At 32.8% G+C, this 26,628-nt stretch overlaps 1 pseudogene; it reads left to right on the top strand.

Annotated features, from left to right (window-relative positions):
* Window positions 1-10,355: 10,355 nt before the first annotated feature.
* The window catches only part of LOC131039714 (phosphoenolpyruvate carboxykinase (ATP) 1-like), a 34,022-nt pseudogene continuing 17,749 nt past the window's right edge, over window positions 10,356-26,628 (top strand).

Raw genomic sequence — 26,628 nt, 5'->3', positions numbered from 1 at the left:
TGGGATTTATCGGTGCTTTGATTCCTTTCTCTTCCACCCCCAGGATGTGTCCTTTATAATCCATCTTCTCCACTATGGCTGATGCTTTTGGATACATCTTCTTGGGTATTTTTTCTCAGTCTTCATCTTCTTCACGGTACAACCATGAAGAAAAATTTCTCTCAAGGCTTTCCTCATCAAGTGGACCCCATTGCTTGAAGGTAGTATCCTTACATTGTATAACAGGTTTCTAATCTTTTTTGATTTCTTTGGGCTTTCCAAATGACTTAGGAGACAAGGGGAGATTGGCTATTAACAAGACATCCTCAAGTTTCTATTCTCCACAACCATTGTCTAGGATCTTGACTTTGGGCTCTATTTGAGATGAGGTGGAGGTGGCTTTGGATGCATCAGATGGGGGAGTTGGAATGGGTAATGGTATGGATGTTTCCCTTCTAGGAGCTTGCAATACTGAAAGGGTTGTGGATCACCTTTGATAGTGATTTCTCTACCATTGAAGTGAAATACAATGCATTAATGGTAAGTGGAAGGAATGGCTTGAAGGGGATGAATCCACGGGCATCCAAGGAGAATGTTATAGGGGAGATCAAGATCCAGAATTTGGCAAGGGGTCTCAATTGTAATAGGGCCCACTTGAAGAGGCAAAGTGATCATTTCTTTGGAAACCCTTTCTTCATCACCATAGGCTTTGATTGTGATTCATTATGACGTATCAACCAAGTCCTCAGAAAGCCCCAATTTCTTTATTAACTTATATGTACAAAGATTGAGTCCAGATCCACCATCTGTCAAGATGCATTTAACCTTGTCTTTCTGGATAAGGGCTTCAATATGCAATGGTTTATTATGATCATCATCAGCAAGAGCGTCATTAGAGGTGAAAAAAAGGTGTTGTTGGGTAGCAAGGTTTTCAATGAGTGCTTGGAATTGGGAAGCATTGATGTTCTCAGGGACATGTGACTCAAGGAGGGATTGTTCCAAAATGTCCTTGTGGATAGGGGAGGTCTTGAGGAGCTCTAGGATGGATATGTGTGTGGGTCTTCCCAAGATGGTGAAGGAGATCATATCGATAGGTGGATGATATGGGGGGAGGGTTTAGTGGAGGAGGGGATCCTTTGATAGTTACTCTCCCACGACGTGTAGTTACATTGCAGCCATTCTAAGAGTGGGAAGTGAAAGGTGTGGTGCTTTGAATGACTATCTTAGAAGGGTTATGTCTGCTTACTAGTTGAGGAGGGGCATGATCACCCTGAACAATGATCCTAGGTCTTCTTTGGGAGGGGGGAGGATTAGTTCCCTGGATAGTGATGACATTGACATGGTTATCTGCAGGTTCAATGCAACCCACCAATAAGTCAAAGTTGGTTATATGATTGGTAAAATCGTAGTTCACAACATTAGATGATGAGACCTTGCCTTTGTCATGCTTGGGGAAAGGTTCCTGGTACATCTTGAGTTTGTCATTATTGTTACCAAGATTTACTGTTGCTACCTCAATATCACCCTTATCAATGAGCTCTTATATGTAGTTCTTCAGTTTCATACACTTTCATGTATCATGCCCATTGATACGATGATAATCAAAATACTCATTCTCATTATACCACCTAGGTTTGGGTTGATTAGATCAAATGGGTGAGTTATTGGAAAGATGACCACACCTGCCTGGACAAGCTTTTGGAACACAACCTCAATGGGCTCAATAAGGGGAGTTTACTCTCTTGGAGTCTGATTATTAGACCGGGCTGGTCACCCCTAAACCGAGACATTTTTGGGAGGCCTCTGAGATTGATTTTGATTGTTTTAATGAGTATTGAATTGATGATTAGTGGTGGTGGGCTTTGGAGGAGCAGCCACAGTATGAACCTACTTTGCATTAGTGACACCATTGTTGACTATGTTCTTGTTTTTAGACCAAAATTTTGGTTTGTCATTGTGATAAGAAGTATTCTGACTTGATTTTTTATAATTATTTAGGGTACCTTCCTCTAATAAGACACGTTCAAGGACTAGGCCCTTATCAGTCAAATTTTGGAAATACTTCATGCACTAAGATGTCAAGGGTTTTGCTAGTTTAGGCACTATATTTTTTGAAATAATTCAATTTGGTGTTGTTTTGGCATATCCCACTAGAATTGTTTGATAAGGTGTTGCCACCTATGTAGGAAGTTAGCAAAATTTTCCCTAGGCCTCTGTTTCATGTTACAAAGGTCCATCATGGAAACATCATTGACAATGTTATAAGCATAGTGGGCCACAAACTTTTCTGCTAAGTCCGGGAAGGAGGTGATAGAACCTCAGGGCAAGGACAAGAACCATGCAAGAGCATCTCCCGTGAGACTCTTAGGGAAGAGCCTACAAAGATATAAATCACTATAGGAGAATTCTTGGCATAAGATATGAAACTCACGAACATTGTCTCGGGGTTCCCCTTGATCCTCATACTTTGTGAACTTAGGCATCTCAAACCCTGGTGGGTAAGGTGCAATTGATATCGAAGGATCATAAGCACAAGGACAAAATTCCTCAAACGAATAAGGTTTTCTCTTGTTAGTCCCTTCATGTTTTTGATGATGTTTTTCATGTCTTGAATTTACTTGATTATATCATGTTGCGGATCTTGGACATGATGGACTATGTTTTCCCTGAGTATCTAGTGAGCCATGGGAGGTATACCACCACCATTAATATATTGATATGATGCATAAGCGAGAATGTGAGTTGTGATGATCGATGTAATGGGGACTTGAGTGATGATTGGTTGCGACCCGCAAGTTGTTGTGACGAGAGGAAGTGAAGCATGGATGAAATTAGTGGCATTGTTGAGAGGAATGGATGATTGTGGAATAGAGACATGTGGTCGGGTAGAAGAAGATAGCATAGAATCATGTTGGAGAATAGACATGATCAGATTGGAAAAGGGTATAAATGTCAAGAAGGAAGAAGGTTGGATGGAAGCTATGAGGATAGATACCATGCACACTATTGATTGGGGTTGAATGATAGGCGGAGGTGCGATTGATTAGGGTTGAATGATAGGCATAATGATGTGAGTAGGAGCAAAGTCTCATTGTAGTTGTTGATTGAGAATGGATCTATCGAAGGGTGAAGGCAAGCTCCATTTTCAATAAGAGTCTTTAGAAGACCACTAGGATTATGTCGGATGAATTTATCCATCATTTCTTGATTGTAAGAATCTTCTAGGAATGTTCACACTTCCATGGAGAGGTCATCTTGATCAACCATGTTAGGGTCCCCTTGTGGTTGTGGATCTTGGATATAGGGTTGCACACTTTTCCCTTGCATAGGATCTTGATATAGGACACTAATGTCTGACATGCCATATTGTTGTTCAACCATCTTCTTCTTTTGAGATCGAGTTGTGACGATGCAAGAATAATCTTGGGAAAATTTATTGGAAGAAAGGTTTTGATGAAAGGACTTAGCTAGGATTTTGGATTTTTATGTGATTTGGATTTGATGAAGTTGAATAGAATGATTGATGGGGTCCTTGGATTAGGACAAGTGTTTGATTAAGATTGGACCTTAGTCCTTTGATGAGGATTTTAGGTGGGGGATGTTGATGAAACCACAAGCAAGGTGACAACCAAGTTGGGTAAAATTTAGACCTTAGGATAATGATCAAAGTCTCTCTTCTACTAAGGATTGACTAATGATCCTAAGAAAAACAAAGACATAGGATAGGAGTCTTGATCAACTCAAAAGATGAGGCAAAGGTACTTGGGAGAGATTCTTTCCTAAGCACCAAAACCAAATGATTAATTGATTAAAGATGAGGTCTAAATAAAACTTCACAAGGTATAAAACCTTAGAGTGAGGTTGATTTGATTGAAGGATGATTGATTAAGGATTGATTTGATTGAAGATGATTGATTAAGGATGATTGATGTGATAAGTCCTTAGAAAGTGTTAGTGATGAAAGATCAAAGGAGGCGATAATGATGACTAGAAGGACTTGATGATTAGATTATCCTTGGAATGGAAATGACTCAATAAGTGATAGGTTCGGATGGAAAATTGTATGAAGGTATGCGACCACCTCGATTTTGACAATAGTTGGTATTGAAAGACAAGCCTGATCCTTGGTGTAGGGTGCGAACTCTTAGTTAATCACTAGAATCAAACTCATTGCTATGACCATGAATATAATCATGATATCGGTTCAAAAAGGTCCTATGTTTGAGCAAGAGTTTGCAGTTGGTATACCAAAACTTGAATGACGTCTAATGAGTTGTGCTTGTGTGAGATTCTTTTTCTTGATTGGATGCGAAAGTGACTTCTTAGGATGTTTATACAACTTAGGCGTGTGATACATGAGATGGATGAAGTTTCAATGTAGTTTTGACTTGTTGGAAAATTTGGACTTGAGTGTGACTTGGACTTAACTAAGGTTGACTCAAAATTTGACTAAGATATGAATAAGACAAAACTAGGACATGACTAGGATGACAACTTGTACATGATTCGGGTATCACTAGGATATGACTTAAGGATGACTAAGGACTATGACTTGGAATATGCTTGAATTGGATTATAATGTGACAAAGGTTGCCTTAGGCTTGGACTATAATGATGACTAGGATAGACTAATTCTACTCTTGACAAGAAGACATAGAAAACACATTAGCCATTGATGCAAATAGAGACTCCAAGCACAACACGCTATCCTAGGAATTTGGTTGAGGAGGAAAACCTTTGCTTGCTGACTTAGGTACACACCCAATATCTAATCAGAATACGGTCTTTGAGTCTCACGCAATAGATTCTCAATGTCGTATTAGCAAACTCCAAACCCTAATGTGGGCACGATATGACAAGTCTCTTGAGGGACTTACTATCTCCTTGCACAAAGATTATCCACCTTTCAGAGGTGAACTGGGTAGCTTCTATTCCTAGATTTCTTAGTAAGGGTTTCCGTTCGAAGAATAACCTTTGTAGTAACGCAAGCGTGATTGAGGCCTATAGCCCAACAAAGTATCAAGCACAATAGTAGTCACGCAAGTGTGATTTAGACCTCAATGTCCCTACAAAGTGCTTGATATGAGAGTAAACTCATATAGCTCTGTCCTCTGAGATTTTCATCTAAAAAGGTGATTTGATCATAGTGAGTTGGAATGCTCGGGTTCAGCTGTACTCACTTGGGTCATTCCCCTCTCACCAATGCCTATGATAGTGTGCCAGGAAAATCGAGAGGGTAGGCCCGCTAAAGGTAAAAAGCATGCAAACAAAATGAAAATAAAACATGGAAGACAAGTGGTTAATTCCTTTAAACAAAACCAAGTGTTATCTAACTAGAAAAAAAATGCACACAAGAACTAATCTAGTGGGAATATTGTCTTCTATACAATGTCCTGCAAAGAAAATAGATTAGTAGTCTTAAGTTAGGCCTTGGTCCGCTCGGATGAAGTCTGCAAAACTCAAAAATCTGATCAGTAACACAAAATTATGCAGATACAACACTCATGTTGTTCTGAAGACACTAGCGCCAAACCGCTCGTGCTTGCACTAAATCAGAGATAGTGGAAAAATCGACAAACAGTAAACAAAAATAAAAATTTAGCAGACATAAAGTAAAACCAGCAGTCACGCTGTTCTGCAGTTGGTTGCACGCTAGAGACAAAAAAATGTTAGCGATCAACAACAAATTTAAAAATTCAATTTTTTAAAAAGATGCGGGAGATTCTCTAAGGCGCTCATGCTATTCGCAAAGCTCTTGCGCTAAAACAATCTTAGCAAAAGAAAAAACTGAACAAAACAGGCTAACTAATTTTTATTTTTATTTTTAGGTGAATTTATCCTTTTTATATATTTTTTAATAACTAGTTAGAAAAGAAGAAAGGAGAATGAGTGAAAATAAGAATAGGGAAGTGAATGGAGTGAGGTTGTAGGCGGACATGCTATTCCCACAATGCTCACATTGAAATAAAGATTGTTTGAAGGAAAATTCAAATTTGTAGGTGGTCACGCAACCTGAATCACTCGTGCTAAAACTGTATCACTCGCACTAATATTTGACCTTCCACAAAAAATCACAGAAACTTCAAAAAATATGTTAAATTAGGGACGTGGGTCCCACCGGGCATGCCAAAATGAAGCAAGGTAAAATGGTGGAAGGAAATAACACAATTAAAGAGCAACAAGAACACACAATCAATCAAATAACCAAGTTATACCTTCATCTTTACCTTCTCCTTCAAATAGAGTGGGATGAGGTTGAAGTAGCACCCCTTCCCCAACTTGATTTGATGTGCTCCTTGATTGAATGTGGTGGCTCTCCAATTTTGCACAAAGATGATTAAAAGGGATGATGGGATGAATGTGTTGAAGATGAAATGGAGATGCAAAGTGGATGTTGAAATGACTAAGTGGTGAATGGGTGGAAATTTTTTTATAGTCTAGTTGCTTGGATGGATTTTTGGGCTCAAAATGGGAGCATAAACTTACTAAACTTGGAGACGATCAATGAAGGGGTGGAGTCCCCAATTTATAGAAGAAAGGGAGAAGAACTGAAGGGCTAGGATTGATCCAAGATGGAGGGCCAATATTGCATGGGAGCCCACAAATGGATCAAGAGAGGCTGATATGACAAGTGTGGAATCCAAGAGATATGTCATAAAGACATTTCTTGTCTCCACACTCCTCAAGGTTCATTGGGAAGGCTTCCCAATGCACCTAGGAAAGACAAAAGGAATAAAATATTCCTAGGATGATGTGAAGGAGGATTTAAAATTCTCCAAAAGGGGAGCATGGGGATTTGAAGAATAAAAAAGAATTAAAAATTCCTTGGGTGAAGGGATACATAGAGGAATATAGGAAAAGAACATTTAAGGAAGGTAGTTGGATGAAAGGATAAGGAGATCTAGCCTAGAAGGGCTAGGGGTTGACTTTGTGGCTAATCATGGGGATTAGCCACTAGCAACCCATTAGAAGAGTGATTAGAAGAGATTAGAAGAGAGATTAGGTGGGATTAGAGAAAATGGGATTTGTGGGAGGATTTGACTAGGAGAGAGAATGAGTAGAGATAATTAAAAATTGAGGAATAATGCTAAGTAGGATTAAAAGAGTTTATAGAAGAATTAATTAGACTAATGATGGATTAGAAAAAGGCGATTTGTAGGAATCACAAGGATTAATTAATTAATTAAAAAGGGGGGAATTAGGAAGAATTAATTTTGATTGCCTTAGAAGAAGAATGGAAAAATGATTTATTAAATAAATCAATCATTGGACTATAGTGACAACATTAATTAGATTAAATTTAATTAATATTGAGAAGAATAAGGATTGACATAATTAAATAAATTAATTATGTGGGAGAGTTAAATTAATTAAAATAATTAATTTAAGTGTCTACAAACATAAATACCAATTGTGACACTACAACATATTCAAATGTTAATCCATAACAATCAAAAGAAATTACAAATAAATTTGTCAAACTATCTGCATTCATGTTTGAAATCATCAAATCTAAGCTAATTAGGCTAAAATGAAGAATCACAAAAATCCTTAACTAATCAAGCTAATTTTAAACACAAAGGAATGAAATAAATGAAAGAAGTGAAAGAATTAAACTAATTAAACTCCCTATTCTCCATTTGTGCTTCCATTTTTCTTCTCCATTGTTGTTGGTGTAGGTGGCTCTCAGGTATTGCACCTGATTTCCTGCATAAGATGGACAACAATTTTGAAGACTATGATTCTCTTTTTTGGATTCTAGCTTGAATTGAGAAAATGAGGTTGAATTTATAGATTTTCAATACAAAGGAGGTGAGAATCTGAACTCAAGTGTTGATTGATAGACAACTGAAATTGATTGACCCGTTAACTCATTATTATTGATCTGTAAGCAGGGTTGACTTGAGGAGTCAACTAGATAGATTGGCTAGTGAACTGAATAGACTAGTCAGTTGATTGAGTTGATGAATCAAATGACTGAATTGATTGGAGAGATAAGTGGATTGATTGATCAGTAGACTGAATAAATGGATTAGTCAGAAAAAGGTGATTTGAGAGTTAAAAAGGGTGATTGATGAGTTCATTGAGTTAACTGATTAAATAACTAATTTAATCAATCAGTTCTGATTTTAGCATGTGCTGTAGGATTTTGAAATTGAATTTGATTTTCATTTTCAATTTGGATTTGAATTGGGACTTTCGAATGCTGAAATGCACATGAAATTAACTGAAATTCACATTTGGTGAAATGTTAATTTGGAAGAAATAAAATTAATTGGAATTAAGTGAAATTCGAATTTGGGAGAAAATGAAATGAAATTATAATTTGGGGATTGGAAAAATTAAATTAAATAATTTAAATGAAATTATTTAATCATAGGAAATTGAATTAATTAAATAATAAAGATTATTTAACTAAGGAAAATGTCACAATTATTTAATTAATATTTGAGATATGGTTAATTGATTAGATGATGAATTGATAGAAATAGAATAATCAGAAGTGCTAAAGGGTGATGATTAGAAGAAATAGTTAGTTTAATCAAATAATTAAAGAATTACTTAATTAAATAGATGAATAATTAGCATAGGATCAATGAGACATTTTTAAGTGTCTACACTATCCACTCAAGATAAATAGAATAAACATAAATTAGAGGGTGCTTCTTAATTGGTTGACCCAATGAATGGGTCATGTCTCACTATTTAGTGTTATAAATTCACTTACATATAAAGGGCTAGAATAATTTCACACTTTCATATTTTTTTCCATACATATATAAAAAATATTATAATGTTATGCGTATTTTTATCCTTTCTATGAGGTTTTCTGAGCCTCCAAGGTTCTCGTTGAAAACTAGTTCAACCTTCATCATCAAATGATTTTAATTCAATATAGTTAGATACTAATGCAAAATATTCTAGTACAAGTAAATTTAAATGAGTAAATCTTATTTTTTACTAATTGTTTTCTTATAAACTTATTAAGCATATCATAATGCCTCTCAAGCAATTCTACTAGCATAAAAAGAGCTTTAACTATGAAGTAAAAGAAAAAAAGATTAGTTCAATAAAAAGGAAGAAAATAAGATCATTTTGGAATTCATCATATGGAAGACACACATACATGCAATGAATCTATATGATTAGAAAAGTTGTGTTTGAATGTTAATTTCTTGCAAAAGATTGTAAAAATAGATTATGATAATCAGAGCGCAAAATCTTTAAAAAACAAATCTACTTATCACGATTGGACAAAACATTTTGGTGTAATATTATTTTTTTAAATTCATGATTGAAAATAAAAATTATTGTTATAGAAAATATATTGCTTTGGTGAAATTGTTGATTCATTAATGAAGTTTGTTTAATATCAATAAGTTTTGTTGTTATAGGAAATCAATTGAAATATCTAAATTTACTAATTGATTTTATTTATGTAATCCATGAAAGTATTGAAATGGTAGATTGTTGGGTATGTTTGGTATAGGTTACATATTCTATACCCTTTATAGCCTATGCACCCTACCACAATTGAGGTGTAGTAGGAAAAGTAGGATGGATAAAAAGAAATGGTTTATATGGGTATTTTTTTATTCATAAAATTGTTTTCACTGTATTGTAATATCACATATTATTAGTTCCTGCTTGCAGGAAACTATAGCGAAGGCATCTAATGGTAAACAATGATTAATCTTTCCCCTTTCACCCAATCAACATGCCTGAAAACTTTGCATAGTTTTATTTTCCATTATGTGCTATCAAGAAGTTGCTCATTTTTTAACGAAAATTTTTGTGAAATGTATTTTGGCAATCTCTGATTCATATTGCACACGGTTGGAAAATGCATTCAGAGTTATTCATAGGTTCCCATAAGAGAGAACCCACGATTAACAAAGGCAACAGATCTTGGGGTATTCACTTCTGAAAATTACAGGGCAGGGAAGATGCGTGGCTTGCATGCAAAACAGAATACATGTCTTATCTATGTTTTCACATTTTCTATTATAGTTATTAGATCTATTAAAATTCCTTTGAGACTCACCATTTTCAGTGGGTAGCGGCGCCTCTAAGACATAGTAAGAAACTGAGAATGTATATTATCAGTGTGGTTAATTGATTCGGTCTCAGCATCTACTTATTATGGCGAAGGAGGAAATGGATGGAAGGCAACCTCTGCAACCTTGTACAGAGACTCTGATGCTCTCGACATCATGGGTAAAAAGACATAAATTCCTTTGGTTTTTTTATTCATATTTAGTGACGGTCTTTCCTGGAGACAACAGTTTCATTGAGGCATTCTGTCAAACAGTTTACATGCCCTGTCAATGCTTCCACATTCTGTAGAGGTGTTAAAATGTTTTATGTTATGTCGTATGCTATTCAGTGCTTCTCTTGCATCCCTGACGAGGGAAAAGGGGCCCCAAATGATTCATGGAGATCCAGAAACGAAAAAGGCAAGAGGACAGCCTCTCAAGTCCTTAATTTCTCCCAAACCCACCATTAGTGACAGTTCTCTAAAGCTCACCCATGTTCTCTATAATATTTCTCCTCCAGGTGAAATTCCATTTATTTGTATTAATTGTTTATTTAGATATAAGATCATGGATTAAATAAGTTATTGTTGACAATTTGTGTGTGTGGGATTTGTGTTGTTTAATAAAACTTTATGAGCAGGCTATAAAGTATGAGAAATGGTCCTTCATCACTTGTACTGGTGCTCAAGCTACCATGTTTGGTGCAAAAACATGCAGATCACCAAAAGACAAAAGGGTTGTGAGGGAAGAGACATCTGAATAGGGTCTATGGTGGGGAAGGTATAAACATGAAATGATGTTTTTTTATATTTATGTAGAAATGTTCTTTTAAAAACTGTATTTTTATCAAAGTTTTGGATGACACACTTTGATCTATTATTATTGATAGAAAAAAAATGTTTAACAACTTTTTTACACAAATCCAATGGCTATTGTTATTATTCTATGATGAATGTCATTCCAAAGGTTGATATAAAAATTTATTCTATGATGACTGTCATTCCAAAGGTTGATATAAAAATTTCTGCAATTTTTAAAAAAATTCTATATGGAGATTAAATTTTGTGGAAAAAAATTACCTTATGATGGATCAGAAGTGCAATTCTCATGTTACTCAAAATGTTTTGTAAAATCCTATCAGATTTGTTTATCAATATTTTAGGTGACATTTTATGGTAAATTATTAAGATAATAATCACAAATTTTATAGCCATTATTTTGATGATATATTTTGATATGTAATTCAAAATATACTTTTATTTTCATGATGACAGTTCACAAAATGTAATCGAAAATGTCAATTACAATCATCTAACAAATAATGAACAAATCTCATCATTCTTAATGCTGATGGTCGACCATGATATACAATGCAAAACATTTTGTTATCTATATGATGATAAAAAATGAAGCATGATCTATTAGTTCATATTACTGAAAATCATATTTTGATGAAAATCTTATGTTTCTTTTCATCGGTCTATTCAATTATCTGTTCTAGTGATTATACTGAATATATTGAGCATTATAACATGTCTACTCTTAGAAATTTTTGTATTACAATTCTACTATATTATCTAATATCTTATGCTTTTAGTGGTTCTCCAAACATTGAGATGGATGAACAAACATTTTTGGTCAACAGAGGGAGAACTGTTGATTATCTGAATTCATTGGACAAGGATGGGATTGTTAACTAATTAATGCATTGAGTTCAATCTAGGAATTTGATTCCTCATGGAAGATTTCCTAGGCAATGAATGCTAAGGATAAATGTGATTATTTTCTCTTTGAATCAGGTGTTTGTGAATGATCATTTCCTCAACTGGGATCCAGAGCACAGGTTAAAAGTGAGGATTATCTTTGCAAGAGCCTATCATTCCCTCTTCATGCATAACATGTAAGAGTCCAATGCAGTGAGATGATTTTAAAATTGCCCAAAACAACTCCTTTCAAAGATTCATTTAAAAACTATTTAGACTTTACCTCCATACAGTTGTGAATATATAAAATATTCTTTGCTTTCATGCAGTTCATTCTAGAATAGCTAAATTTTACCACCATATAATCATAAATATATAAAACAATTCTACATGGCCATCTCTATTGTGGCTTAAATATAATCTCCTAAAATTGAACTATCTTGGATCTTTTGTTCTAATCTAATCATCCATTTACATGTTGATCTAATTGAATGCATGTCTAGGTCAATTGATTGCAAAGAAGGCCTTTAGTTTGCATTTTTTAAGAATTAGAATTTTGATGTTGTACTTGTGCTGAGATGATATATTCAAGTGTATCCGACCAACACCAGAAGAATTGGGGAACTTTGGTGTACCAGATTTCACCATCTACAATGCAGGTCAATTCCCATGCAACCGATACACACACTACATGACCTCATCCAAAAGCATAGATCTCAACTTGAAACGTAGAGAAACGGTGATCCTTGGCACTCAATATGATGGGGAGATGAAGAAGGGCCTCTTCTCAGTCATGCACTACCTCATGCCAAAGAGAGGGATACTCTCATTGCACTCTGGATGTAACATGGGCAAGGAAGGAGATGTTACACTTTTCTTTGGATTGTCAAGTATGTACATATTTTGTTTAAAAACCTCATTCCCTATGTACTCTATGATTTAATAAACAAAAGTCTAGTGTTTTGTATTATCAAAGTCTTCTAGTAACCGAATTTACTAAAATATAGTGGTTCTGTAATATAGGAACTGGAAAGACAACTCTTTCTACAGACCATCAGAGGGAACTCATAGGAGATGACGAGCATTGTTGGAGTAATAATGGTGTGTCTAATATTGAAGGAGGATGCTATGAAAAATTCATTGACCTGTCAGAGGAGAAGGAGCCTGACATTTGGAATGCCATTAAGTTTGGAACAGGTAGCATACTAATCCTACCAAAGATTTAATGAAGGCTTGATGTTTCTTATTCTAGTAGGTTGATTAATAGCATAGGCAAAAGAGGATTCTGACAAAGGCTATGGAATTTGGATAACACCTGTCAGTTGCATAGTTCACGTGCTTTGTCTATGCTTCCACATTTTGCATTCATGTCTACAAAAGAAGTTGCAACTAATAATCCCCCTTCATGTTCTTGAAGCACCCATTTTGGCAGAGGCAGGCTGCCAAGGTTCTTAAAAATAGAATAAACGTTGCAAGAAGTGGGAAAACCGAGGTATAAAATGAAATTTATGAAATATTTTTATTATGGTATAAATTTGAATCTTTTTATTGTGGTGATCTAATGTGTGAAATTATTTTATTGTGATTTAAAATTTTGAATCATTCATTTTGAAACTTTGATAAGCATTTACAGTCATAAATTAATTGAAAGCTGAGGGTGATTTAATTGAATGCTTGTATACAATCTGTGTCATTTGAACTTGTTTGTATATACATTAATAAGTAAGGCCTTGAAATAGAAAACTTTACAATTGAGATCTAAGCATACACATACATTCTAAGTGACAACAAAAATGCTTTTTATGTGTTGTTAATGGTAAGTAACATGTTTCTTCAGGTCTCTTCTAATAAAGCATCAAAATTACCTCTTACAAAGGACTTTCATTTGGAAGATATTCTCTTTCTTTAAAATCAAAAAATAAATTTAGGTTTCTTTGTTTCAAGAAATTTGTTAGCTTACATTTTGGTTAAATTCTGTTTTGAATCAAGAACACGACTCACAGAGCACCAAAAATTCGCAATGGTGTTGTGGCTATGTCTATAAGTTCAAAAGATGATTTTACTATTGAAGTGCTAAGATCCACATGCATAGAGTCCCTTCTATTCTTGATATTAAAAAAAGGAAATTGCCCATACTACAGGTGCAACTCTTATCAAACAAATTTTGTGTATATGTATTGAGTAGATATTGCATATGCTGACATTTGTCATCTTCCTCATTAATTCTGATAGTTGCATTTATAAAATAAAAATCTTTTTGATCTTCCTACTGCTGCACCACACCAAACAAGTACAGTTCTGGCCATTGCTCGATAGGAACTTCGCTGCTTGCAGCTCTTGTTTTTCTATATCAATTTGTTCTTATCAATATATATGTGCATAGATACATGTTAAGCATTAGTATCAATTATATTATTGCATAGTGACTAGTTGGGTTACCACAATATGTGTATTTTTTTCTTTAGGTTTTTCAAAAGTATTTTCTACTATAATTCACTTAAAAAAAATAATGGTAGTCTCACAATAAAAGAGCATTCCAAACATATAATATTGTTATGTGGTGAAGTTATCCTAGACTAACAAAGTATTAACCTAGGTCAAATCCTTATCCCATACAATACTAGAAATGTAAGTGGGCTTAGCTATTGTCTAGGAGGAAGATCTAAGATGACTTAGAATTCATATCTTTGTTGTGTTATTAGTAGTTGAGGATTTGGTTGGGTGTATGCAATAAGCTAGGCTAAATAAGACTAAATTGAATAATTTTAACAAAATGCATGAAATACAAAAAAAAAGTATAGAAGAGGAAGGGAAATTTACAAATCAAATAGAAAGAACTTGATGCTGAAATATAGTGTTGATTGGGTAGGAAAAAAGTGTCAGGTGCTAGTTTCCCAAGGCTATTTTGATTAGAGTTAGTGCCAAAAATAGAATCATTAGGGATTTGGGTTTTTTTCTTCAAAATTTTGGGCAAAAGTTTCTATACACTAGCTTATAGCTCTAGTGTCACCATCTACTCTATCTGCATGTGTTGCTGTCATGATTAAAATATTTTAGATATACACTTGTACACATCAAAGAGGGAAAAATGTTATATTTTCTAGGGGCTTGCTTTAGTCAAACCCTATGTTGGTGTTCCTACATCTAAAAAGGTAATAATGATGATGATAACAATCATATGCTCCTTTAGGACCAGAGGTATGGAGATAATAAAAATGATAATGATTACCTTAGGCATTAAGCCATTGCTTGAATCTCATGCAAGGTGATGGTGACTTTCTCTCATGAGGTATTGCAATAGGTTAGTACACCATGATAATAATGATAAACCATAAAAAAATAGATGACAATTGATAGAAGATCATTGTATGTTTGATAATGCCTCCATACTTCTTAGCTTGATTTATCTTAAATTCTAGGGCTTGAGAGAGAGATCTTCTTAGAGGGAACTGTAAATGAGAAAGGTAGTTGCTTTTATATGCAACTAACAAATTTTCACAAATAATTATTTGGGAGAGGCCAACAACAAGGTCATGTTCGTTAAGGGCATAAAGCTGACATCGAAACTTTCAAAGTTATGTCCAAATCAGGAGGACACTAGCACTGGGTGAGCGTAGTGTCCTACCCTATTTTACATTTCAAAGGTAGGAACTATAGGATGTGACCAAGTTTGCTAATCAAGGCACAAGACATGCACATTTTCTCTTGATCAATCACACACACTAAAATAGGTGCTAAACATATCATGAAATTATGAAGGTTAATATTTTTATGATGGTACAAATATAATTTATGTTAAACCGAATCCCAATTTTGAAAAAGACTTGTACATGTCTTTATGTGATAATTATAAGTAAAATAATAATGATTCTATTTAAGATAATTAGATGTTTAAAAATATATTCTTTAGTAAAAATTATTTTAAAATACAATAAATTTCATATTTGATTGTACTTTAATGCATTAAATTAAAAATCTTAATACTCACCTTGATTCTATAAATATATAGATCCATCCATCTTATAACTCAAGTAAGAAATTTTCATTTCTTCTTCACTTTCTTATTTTTCTTACCATGATAACACCACATAAATGAATCTTAAATCTTTAACAAAATGACAAACAAGAATATAATATCAACAAGGTTACCAATAAGAAAGAAACCTAATATTTATAATGGGCAAACCTCTAAATTCCATCATAATTGTAAATGATACAAGTGAACTTAATCATTATCATACCATGCAATAAATGAATAGCTTATAAATTCCTATATTCTACCAAATATGGTTAATAATAACTGATCGATAATACATTCACAATTGATAAGGTTTTGCTAGTTTTCCTTTGTTAATGATCTAATAAAATGTTCCCAAATTGTTAGGTTACTTGGCACATCAATGTTATGTAATGAATGATGAGATAAATGTTTATATTTTTTAAACAAATTTAAAGCAAATGAGTTTACAATTTAAACATTTGTAAATTATATCAATAAAAAATATTTCTTTCACTCTAACCAAATGTAGAAAAAAAAATATGGTACCTCGCAAATCTTTTTTTAAAGAAAATTATTGTTCATTTATATATGTGAAGCAGTCTGAAGGGGCAACGCAACTGGTTAAGGGCTTTGGGTTCATCCCATATAGGTCCCGAGATCGATTCTTTCTGCTTCAAGTTAAATGGTGTGTGGTTCGTTCAAGTCAGGCTGCCACTTCCAGTGGAGTAGTCTCGCCTTAGCTTGCCTCCTCCTCCCCCAAAACCTAGCAAAAAAGTAAGACCAAGGCTAGGGTGGTGGAGATCATGGGGCTGAGTCGCTAGTCTACGCGACATTCGATATAGTTGGGGACACCATTGGGTCACAAAAAAAAACTATATATATATATGTCAAGTAAGATCTTTGTATAAAATAAACTATAATAATTTCTTATGAGTTTAAATCTTGATGATAAATTAATCGATGACGATTCTAGTAATATTGAAAATGGCAAAATTATATGACCTAAGTTTGTATAGGGTCAACACCCTGATTTTGCTACTTTTATAATAAAAATAATGACAATGCTTAAATTTTACATGCTTTAGAGAAAGTCAATTTATAAGACTTGAGTAAAATGTTATTAAAAAAAAATTATTACACCTTTTTTCCATAGTGTAATCTTATAATTGTTTTATCTATTAAAAACTTTTTTATCTTTAAAATATCCCCAACCAAAAATCTCAAAAAAGAAAGTAACAAATCAATGAAATTTTAAAATAGTATATAATTAATCGAATAATCCAAAATCATAAAATTAAAAGAAATAATTTTTAACACTTTATTTGTTCAAATATAATCTAAATGTCAAAATATTGTATTCATGTTCCTAAAACAATTATTGTGATGAACATTTGAATTCTTTATAAGATCTCCAAAATTTATTTAATTAATCTTTATTTTAAATCTCAAAAACCTACTTATGATTTTAAATATCTATGTAAATACATATGATATTGATATCAACAAAAGAAAATAAACTTTGTCTTCCACTCCATTTAAAATAATATTGTTTACATTATTTTTTCAAATATTTTTAAGAGTATCTATCTATCAACTTCATCATCCAAAATTCTACTTAACAAACTCATATACAAATAAAGTACAATAAATCATGTATGTTTTCCTTAAAATAATGAATACTACAACCTTATAATAATTATTCTTAAAAATGGTAGGTACTAAATATATCAATATGTTTTCAAGAAATATTAAATAATGTTATACCATAATAATTTGTCAATATAGAAATATTTGACATTAAAATTTTTAATATTCTAAACTTAAAGTTAATTTGGCAAATTAGTCTACCAAAATCATTTCGATTATGACTATAAAGTAGTATATCAATCTCTAGATTTTTATTACAATAACGAAAAATTATAACAATCATGTACAAACACTATAATCTTATAATAATTATTCTTTAAAATAGTAGGTAATGAATATATCGATATTTAAAAAAAAAAAGTATTAAATAATGTTGTATTACAATAATTTGTCAATATAAAAGTATTAGATATTAAAATATTTAATATTTTACATTTAGAATTAATTTGGAAAATTAGTCTACCAAAATCACCTCGATTACGAATGTGAAGTAGCATACCATCTCAAGATCTTCACTAAAATAACAGAAAACCATACATATTGAGAATTAATTTTACATCAAGAAAGAGATCAACTTTTATAATCTTACAAAACAATACAACAATACCTGATACTTCCTATAAACCTACATAACAATACAATAAAACCTTATCTATCTCATCTATTATATATAAATATATAACCTACTAATATATTACAATATATATACAACTAATCTATTTATTAAAAGATATATAATATTATTATTGTTGGTATAATTCCATTCCACCTACCTATGATGAAAATCTTTTATAAAATAATACCACCCTTTTGAAAATAAATAAATAGTGCTAGGTGTCTAATTCAATGATAAAGCAAGGGCATGCTAAATGCAATGATTAAACAATGGCATCTTTTGATGATGTAACACTCCCCATTTATTTATGTATTAGATATCAAATCTTTAATGGAATGAGATAAGATAACATCCTAACAAATGATAATTTATTTTATAAAATATTAAAATCCAAGAATGTTAAGTGACGACTAAAAGAGAGAGGTAGTCACGAGAAAACTATGTTAAAAAGTTTACTTGAAGTAATAGATGATCCAATTTGATAGGTGAAGTGTTTAATGTTAAAGGCAACTCTAATAATGAAAGCTTGTCATTTTGTTTAGATACATGGTTTGATGGGTAACCTTTTGTCTTTTACATGGGAATGCTAAGACTTCTCACCATACCATCAAAGCAAGCAACATTTCATTCAATAAAGTACAAAAAGAGATGACTCTATAAACCCATTTCTATATATTTGATACTATTATATTTATATACAATTTTATACATTTGCTTCTTTCTTTGATATGGTCTTCTTTTTAGTTAGTTCATTTTCGCACTTTTTAGGATTGTTGATCTAACTTCTATTAGTCATTGTGAGGTACTTAACATGTTTGATGATATCGGTTTTCCACAATCTTTTAGGATTCTTGCTGCAATTTCTGGATTGTATATTTTGCATCAACATTTTGAATTTGTGCTATGTGATTCATCATCGGGATGATAGAGAGCTCAAGGAGTAGAAAGATGATGAATCACACAGTATGATTCGAAATGTTGATACAAAAAATATAAACACAATCAAATCGAGAAATTGCAATAAGATATTTAACATGTGCTTATTTAAATTGTTGTTTAAAGACATTTGTTTTAACAATTAATTAATAGATGCTAGATAGACATAGAATAACAAGGAGAAAGCATAAAGTGTATTTTATTTTTCTAAGTGACAAGCATAATCCATATTAGACTCATGTAGGCCATTTCCAAGTCTATGCTCAATCATTTAAAATCATACAATCAATCCATATAAAGGCTTGATCTAAGAGAACTTGACCCTAAGAATCTAACAGTCTCTTGACACATATATTCAAGTATAGGGAATTTGTGAGTCAAACAATTTTTCACTAGTTCAAGTCCATGCAACCAAGTTCATTCTCACATATCTAATCAAGGATACAACACTAAGGGGCTCAAATTCGAATCCTAACGAATTAAATACATCTATATAGAGCTTGAAACATCTTCTAAATCGTGAGAATGATATTTTGTGCATGTGGCGATTGATTCAAGAGCTACATCAATATTATTAAGATTCATAGTCGTTCCCAAAGCTAAGTACCACTATCCATTGCATTTAATTTCTAAAAATAAGATTTTCTTTGTTGATCTAACTACATGATTATTGTTCATATTTTTTAATTAGTTCAAATAAATATGTAAAATGGACTTAATTATTCCCTTACTTTTTCTGTGAACTTAGCTACTCTTACACCGTTGTAGAGTTTTTCCATATGTATTTTTTTTTCGCAAGTAGGGCTTTAGATTAGTGTTTTAAAAAAAAGAAATATTATCATGTTTTCAAATCTTATTACGGTTTATAATCCTCCTTGTTGGTGCTTTATAGTTATATCTTTCTTGTAGGTTTTTAACTTTATTAGGTGATTTCAACCTTGTCCACCCTTATGTCATACTATATTTTTATTTTTCTACATTTGAAAGTGATTTATACTTTCTTGTTTTTTCATCTTTTACAATCATATTTCTTTATTTATGTCATGAGTGATCATAATCTTACTTCGTAAATGGGTTCTCATCTTAATCCCACTATGACTACCCAATCAAATAAAAAATAAAATATTTTCTAATGCTAAGAGCCTTTTTTATGATCATTCCAAAGAAGAAGATTATGATCATGATGCTCTTGTATCTAAACAAGATTTTTCAATTGCTATATAAAAACTTATTTATGCACTCACTTATGTTGAATTTCCTCCTCAACTAGTTACTATGTTACATAAGGCATTGATTGATGCCCCTTTTGGTACATTTATTTTATATGACATTTTATCCTTGATGGCCTCTCTTAGTGGTGGTCCTTCCTCTTATTTTGAATCTCCCAACCCTAGTACTACCACTTATATAGCTACTACTACAAGCATTGCCACTTCTAATGTTAATCTTGCTATTTTCATACCTATAATAAAGACACATGAAAGAAATACAACCTAGGATGGAAAGTGGATTCTACTTGTTGAATCCCCACTTGGATTTATCCATATACCTAGACAAAGCAGATGGATAGAGATCTAGTAGCGCTAGCTCCCCCACCATGGCACTCATTTCTTGGGCATACTAGAATCTCATACCTTGAAGATAGAGAGATCTTATGAACTAGAGGACATCTATCTCTACTTGGAATGATAAGATGTGGGGTGGATTTGGAGGTCCAACCTCCTATACCAATAAGCATATGGGATTTTGGTAATTAGAACAAGTTATCTACTTAGTTTCTGAGGGATCCCGGTCCAACAATGGATTCACAAAGCAAGCCACTTAAGACTTTAATTGAGCTTATCGATGCAAAGAAGGCCTCTACATAGCTGAATCCACTCAACACTCTGGTTGTTTAACCAATGTATTTGTATAGGAGGTCGAAAAACACCACTTGAGATCTCAGTGGGTGTTGTTAATTGTTGTCACAAAAGTTTATACCCTTGTTGAACACTAATGCTTAACAACCTTGTGAAACATAGAAACAACCTCCAAGTGTGGGACCTTGCACATGTGAGGGTGAATCTCCAAAGAAGGTTGGGTTCCTTTCCATTCAGGGTGCAATGTTAGACCAACCCAACACTTCTAAAAGCCTATTCTACTAATCTAGAGGGAAAAAGGGAGAAGAAATGCTAAAAGGAAAAAGAGGCAATACACCAAGATTGAAGGTTGATCCTCCCTGCCCATAATTGTATAAGGAACCAATAGAAACCACCCAAAGATATGCACAATTTCATATTCTAATCAGCTCCCAAAGAACATGCAAAGATTAGAATCATGCAAGATGAAGAGAGGAATGAAGGCAATTCACAGACAACATCTATAGGGGTGTTAACACAATCATATAATTTGAGAACAAAAAAGAATGCATTTAGACAAAGAGCTAAGATACCTTACATAAAATGTTTGAACTGGAAAGAGGCAAAACAAACAGTTTTATTGATGTAAAGGCAAGGCAAATCTTAATATTGTGCTCTATGATTCATCATTGGGATTATAGAGAGCTCAAGGAGTAGAAAGATGGTGAATCACACAGTATGATTCAAAATGTTGATGCAAAAAATATAAACACAATCAAATTGAGAAATTGCAATAGGATATTTAACATGTGCTTATTTAAATTGTTGTTTAAAGACATTTGTTTTAACAATTAATTAATAGATGCTAGATAGACATAGAATAACAAGGAGAAAGCATAAAGTGTATTTTATTTTTCTAAGTGACAATCATAATCCATATTAGACTCATGTAGGCCATTTGCAAGTCTACACTTGTTGTCTTCAATCATTTAAAATCATAAAGTCAATCCATATAAAGGTTTGGTCTAAGAGAACTTGGCCCTAGGAATCTAGCAGTCTCTTGACACATATATTCAAGTATAGAGAATTTGTGAGTGCAAACAATTTTTCGCTAGTTCATGTCCATGCAACCAAGTTCATTCTCACATATCTAATCAAGGATACAACACCAAGGGGCTCAAATTTGGATCCTAATGAATTAAATACATATATATAGAGCTTGAAGCATCTTCTAAATTGTGAGAATTATATTTGTGCATGTGGCAATTGATTCAAGAGTGACATCAATATTATTAAGATTCGTAGTCGTTTCCAAAGCTAAGTACCACTATCTGTTACATTTAATTTCTAAAAATAAGATTTTCTTTGTTGATCTAATTACGTGATTATTGTTTATATTTTTTAATTAGTCCAAATAAATCTGTAAAATGGACTTAATTATTCCCTTACTTTTTCTATGAACTTAGCTACTCTTACACCGCCATAGAGTTTTTCCATATGTTTTATCTTTTTTTTGCAAGTAAGGCTTTAGATTAGTGTTTTTTTTAATAAATATTATCATGTTTTTAAATCTTATTAGGGTTTATAATCCTCCTTGTTGGTGCTTTATAGTTATATCTTTTCTTTTAGGTTTTGAACTTTATTGGGTGATTTCACCCTTGTCCACCCTTATATCATACTATGTTTTTTTATTTTTCTACATTTGAAAGTGATTTATACTTTCTTGTTTTTTTAATCTTTTACAATCATATTGCTTTATTTATGTCATGAGTGATCATAATCTTACTTCATAAAAGGGTTCTCATCTTAATCCCACTATGACTACCCAATCAAATGAAAAATGAAATATTTTCTAATTCTAAGAGCCTTTTTTATGATCATTCCAAAGAAGAAGATTATGATCATGATGCTCATGTATCTAAAAAAGATGTTGCAATTGCTAGATAAACACTTATTTATGCACTCACTTATGTTGAATTTCCTCCTCAACTAGTTACTATGTTACATAAGGCATTGATTGATGCCCCTTTTGGCACATTTCTTCTATATGATATTTGATCCTTGATGGCCTCTCTTAGTGGTGGTTTCTCTAATCCTTCCTCTTATTTTGAATCTCCCAACCCTAGTAATACCACTTATATGGCTACTACTACAAGCATTGTCACTTCTAATGTTAATCTTGGTATTTTGATACCTACATTTAGTGGTCCCATTTCCTTTGGTATTCCACTTACATATAACCATTCCTCAAACATAGATATACAATTGTTATACCTTTCACTCACATCACACCATCCCTAAGTCCTATCTTATGGCTTGTATTTTTCTCATCTTTCACCCAAGTTGAATCCTTTTTACAATATGATCTCATACTATTGAAACCCTTATTACATCTCTTCTACAATCTCACCTAATTAATTAAACAATATTTAATTATGTTGAACCCATGGCAAGACTTAGAGGGGGAGGGTGAATTAGTTTAGATCTTTTAAAATACCGATCTATCAAACTTTAAGCAATGTTTAACTATTCAACAACACTAGTGAAAGCATCAACCATCAATACATGAGCACCATATATCTATGGAAAACCCAACAAGGAAAAACCATAGTGAGAATCACACTTACAATATAAATAAAATTGATTACAATGTTTTAGGCTTACTGCCAAGGGGCAACATGCACCTAATGGACTTGCAAGGCTAAGGGGCACAACCTTAGGGCAAGATATAATGACTTGTACAATTGAAACTCACTACTTCAGGGCAAGATACAAAGAGCTGCCAAGAGACTCACTGTCTTCTAGCAACAAAAAGTGTAGACACCTATTTCTGTCCACTTAATTAAATGAATTTCACATTTTGTTTAATTATCATTTATCCAACTATTAATTAAATTCAATATTTGATTAATTAATCCATTTTCACCCTTCTACTATTAATTAAATAAATTATTTAATTTATTTACCTAGCCAAATTCTCCTATTAATTGAATAAATCATATTTATTTGATTAAATCGCCTTCCCACAATTAATTAAATTTACATTTGATTAAATCAATTCTTCCATATATAAATAGATCAATATTTATTTATAAATCCCCAACCTATTTGTGTTTTCCTACAAATGCAAGTTGCAACATTTAATTGAAATAAATTATTTTATTTTAATTGAAAATCCCAAAATCTCTCCCACTTGCATTCTTCTACGAAACCCACTTGCATGCTAATCATTCTAGTAGAACCTCCAAAATCCCTCTTAATTAACCAAATTCTATCCTAATCATTGTCACATTCCTAAATATGAAGAGGTCACTTCTCAAAAGCCTCCAAAGTCTTCAATAACCATTAAAGGCTTTATGTCTTCAAATGGTTAACCTCTAAAGTCTTCCAAACCATTAAAGGCTCTTACATAACCATTAAATCAAGCTCAAACCTGGGTTAGATATCTTTATCATATCATAGCTTATCAATATCATATCAATAGATCTTAGTTGAACTTGCATTTAGATATTTATCAATTCATCCCTCAGTATTTAGGTAGTCATTCTAAAGATCAAGTGCTCAAGCAATTTGAGAACAACCTTGATTTGAATAATCCTTGGAGATAGAGAACAAAGGAACGGTTTTAGGAGACTAATGATTTAACTTGTTTTGTTCATTTGATCTCTCTTATATAATGTTTCGTTGGTATGAAGGTTGTTTGTGCTCTTGATCGATAAATCCTCCTTTCTTGCATACATTTTTGGCGCCTACCATTTAACAAAAAAATTCCACAGGTTTCACGCAACCCAAAAATGCAGAAGTTCTAGCACATTTGACAGATTTTCTAGCACATTCAAAATATTCAGTAGCGTATTTTAAATTTTTTTGACGCATTAGATCTTTGTTCTAGCGCCTCTGATTCATTCTGTAGTGCATTTGATACATTTTGTAGTGACTTTGATTCATTCTGTAGCATATGACAATCCCTGTAGCGCCTTTAACCTTTCCTGTAGCGCATTTGTCATATTCTGTAGCACATCTATTCTCTATTCTAGCGCATTTGCAACAGACAACATAAAATATGTGTAACACAGATTTGAAACTTAGGCTTGTGAGTCCACCCTTATAACTAATTTTGTTCACAAGTTTTTGCAGGTATGAACACTTGTTTGCAGGGTCCAAGGAGGTAATATAGAATATTAGATTTATTTTAAGTTTTCTTTTACAAAAGGCTTAAAATGAATTCATCTTTTATTTTTGCAAAGGCTTAAAAACAAACTCACTTATCAATTGGTGCTTAAAAAGAATCTAATTTGTTCTTTGGTGCTTAAAAAGAATCACAATTTCTTTCTTGTAAAGGATTAAAAAGAACAACAATAAAAACTTTCTTTTATGCAAGTAGATCACACTTACTTTGGTGTATTGTAAAAATAACAAGACAACTTTGTTTTCAAAAGGGATAAAAGAAGAAAAGCCACATTTCATTTTGCAAGGTAAAAAGAACCTGCCATTTTTCCAAAATTCAAGTTCTTGTTGAATTTTTTTCCAAAATTCTCAATCAAGGTTTATCGTTGCAACTTTGGATTCATGATTTTATTTTGTTGACTAGGTTTTATTTCCAAAAAAACTTTTCAATATTCAAACATTGTGATTTTGGCTTAAAAGGAACAATTCATCATTTCTATATTGGATAAAAAGAACACCATGTTTGTTGGAGCAACATCTCCAAATAGCAATTAGATCACCATTGCAATAAAGAATTAAAGGAACAACTTGTATTCTGTGTCTCGAAAGTGATAGGTATATGCTCTCCCCTTAATTGGGAGACCAAAAAGCCAAACTCACTATTTATTTGTTGTCTTTCATTTCTTGCAATAAGATAAAACATTTAGTAGGCCTGCCCTCCTGAGAATACCATAAGGCCGGTGAGAGGGGAACAACCTAAGTGGTGAATGGCTAAAGCCAAGCAATCCAACCCACTATAATCAAATGTGGATGTAATGAAAATCATGTCCAATGATAGTTTTGCATTGATAGCCTTCCCCCAGTATCCTCGAGATATGCAAAGCCTTTGTTCTAAAGGTTGGGAGGCCTCCTAAGGAAGTTTATCTTTGATGCACCGAACAAAACCCTTTCTATGAACCTTAGAACTAGAAGCCTTGCCAAGGCAGTTATCCGGACATCCTTAATATCATAGTGCAAGGGTGGGGAAGAATCCACCCCCAAGACACTCACCACATATCTCCCAAGAAAATGATCCAATTGAGAAGCATTTCTCTTTGGTTCAAATTATAGAAAAAGGCAAAAAAATGGGTGCACCTTAGGGTGTGACAAGTCTTTTTGAGCTAACAGCGTATCAAGTGTGGGCTATGGTATTATTGATGACCCTTGAGATTAGCAAGTCTGATTGATGTGTATTATTTTTCAAAACTAGTGAAAACAAAAGAGGATTTGAAAAGATCCTTAAGAACATACACTCAATTTTTAAATTAGAGACAAATATTCTATTGTTTTCATGAGTGTTTGCTATGTCCTTGTCAGATATCACAAAAAAATCTTGCTAAAATTCTAACAAAATAAGAAAATCCCACAGATTGGTGCCTTTGACCATTTTTGTGGCGCATTTAAGGAATCCTCTAGTGCATTTGATTTATCTATCGATGCATTTAAAAAAAACATTAGCACATTTAATCAGTATATTAGAGCATACAACATTTAAAGTAGAGCATTCAACATAATTATAGCGCATCTACTTTGGCGCATTTGAGACAAGGTGTTTCTAGGCTAAATTTGAGAATTCTAAAAATTAATTCAGATACCCTTTTAAGTCCTTTCTCAAATTCAATTATCACAAACATAATTTCTTTAAATAAAATCATAAGATATCAAC

The sequence above is a fragment of the Cryptomeria japonica genome, chromosome 6 (genome assembly GCF_030272615.1).
Source record: "Cryptomeria japonica chromosome 6, Sugi_1.0, whole genome shotgun sequence".
Lineage (NCBI taxonomy): Eukaryota > Viridiplantae > Streptophyta > Pinopsida > Cupressales > Cupressaceae > Cryptomeria > Cryptomeria japonica.
This window is presented reverse-complemented; position numbering and strand designations above follow the sequence as displayed.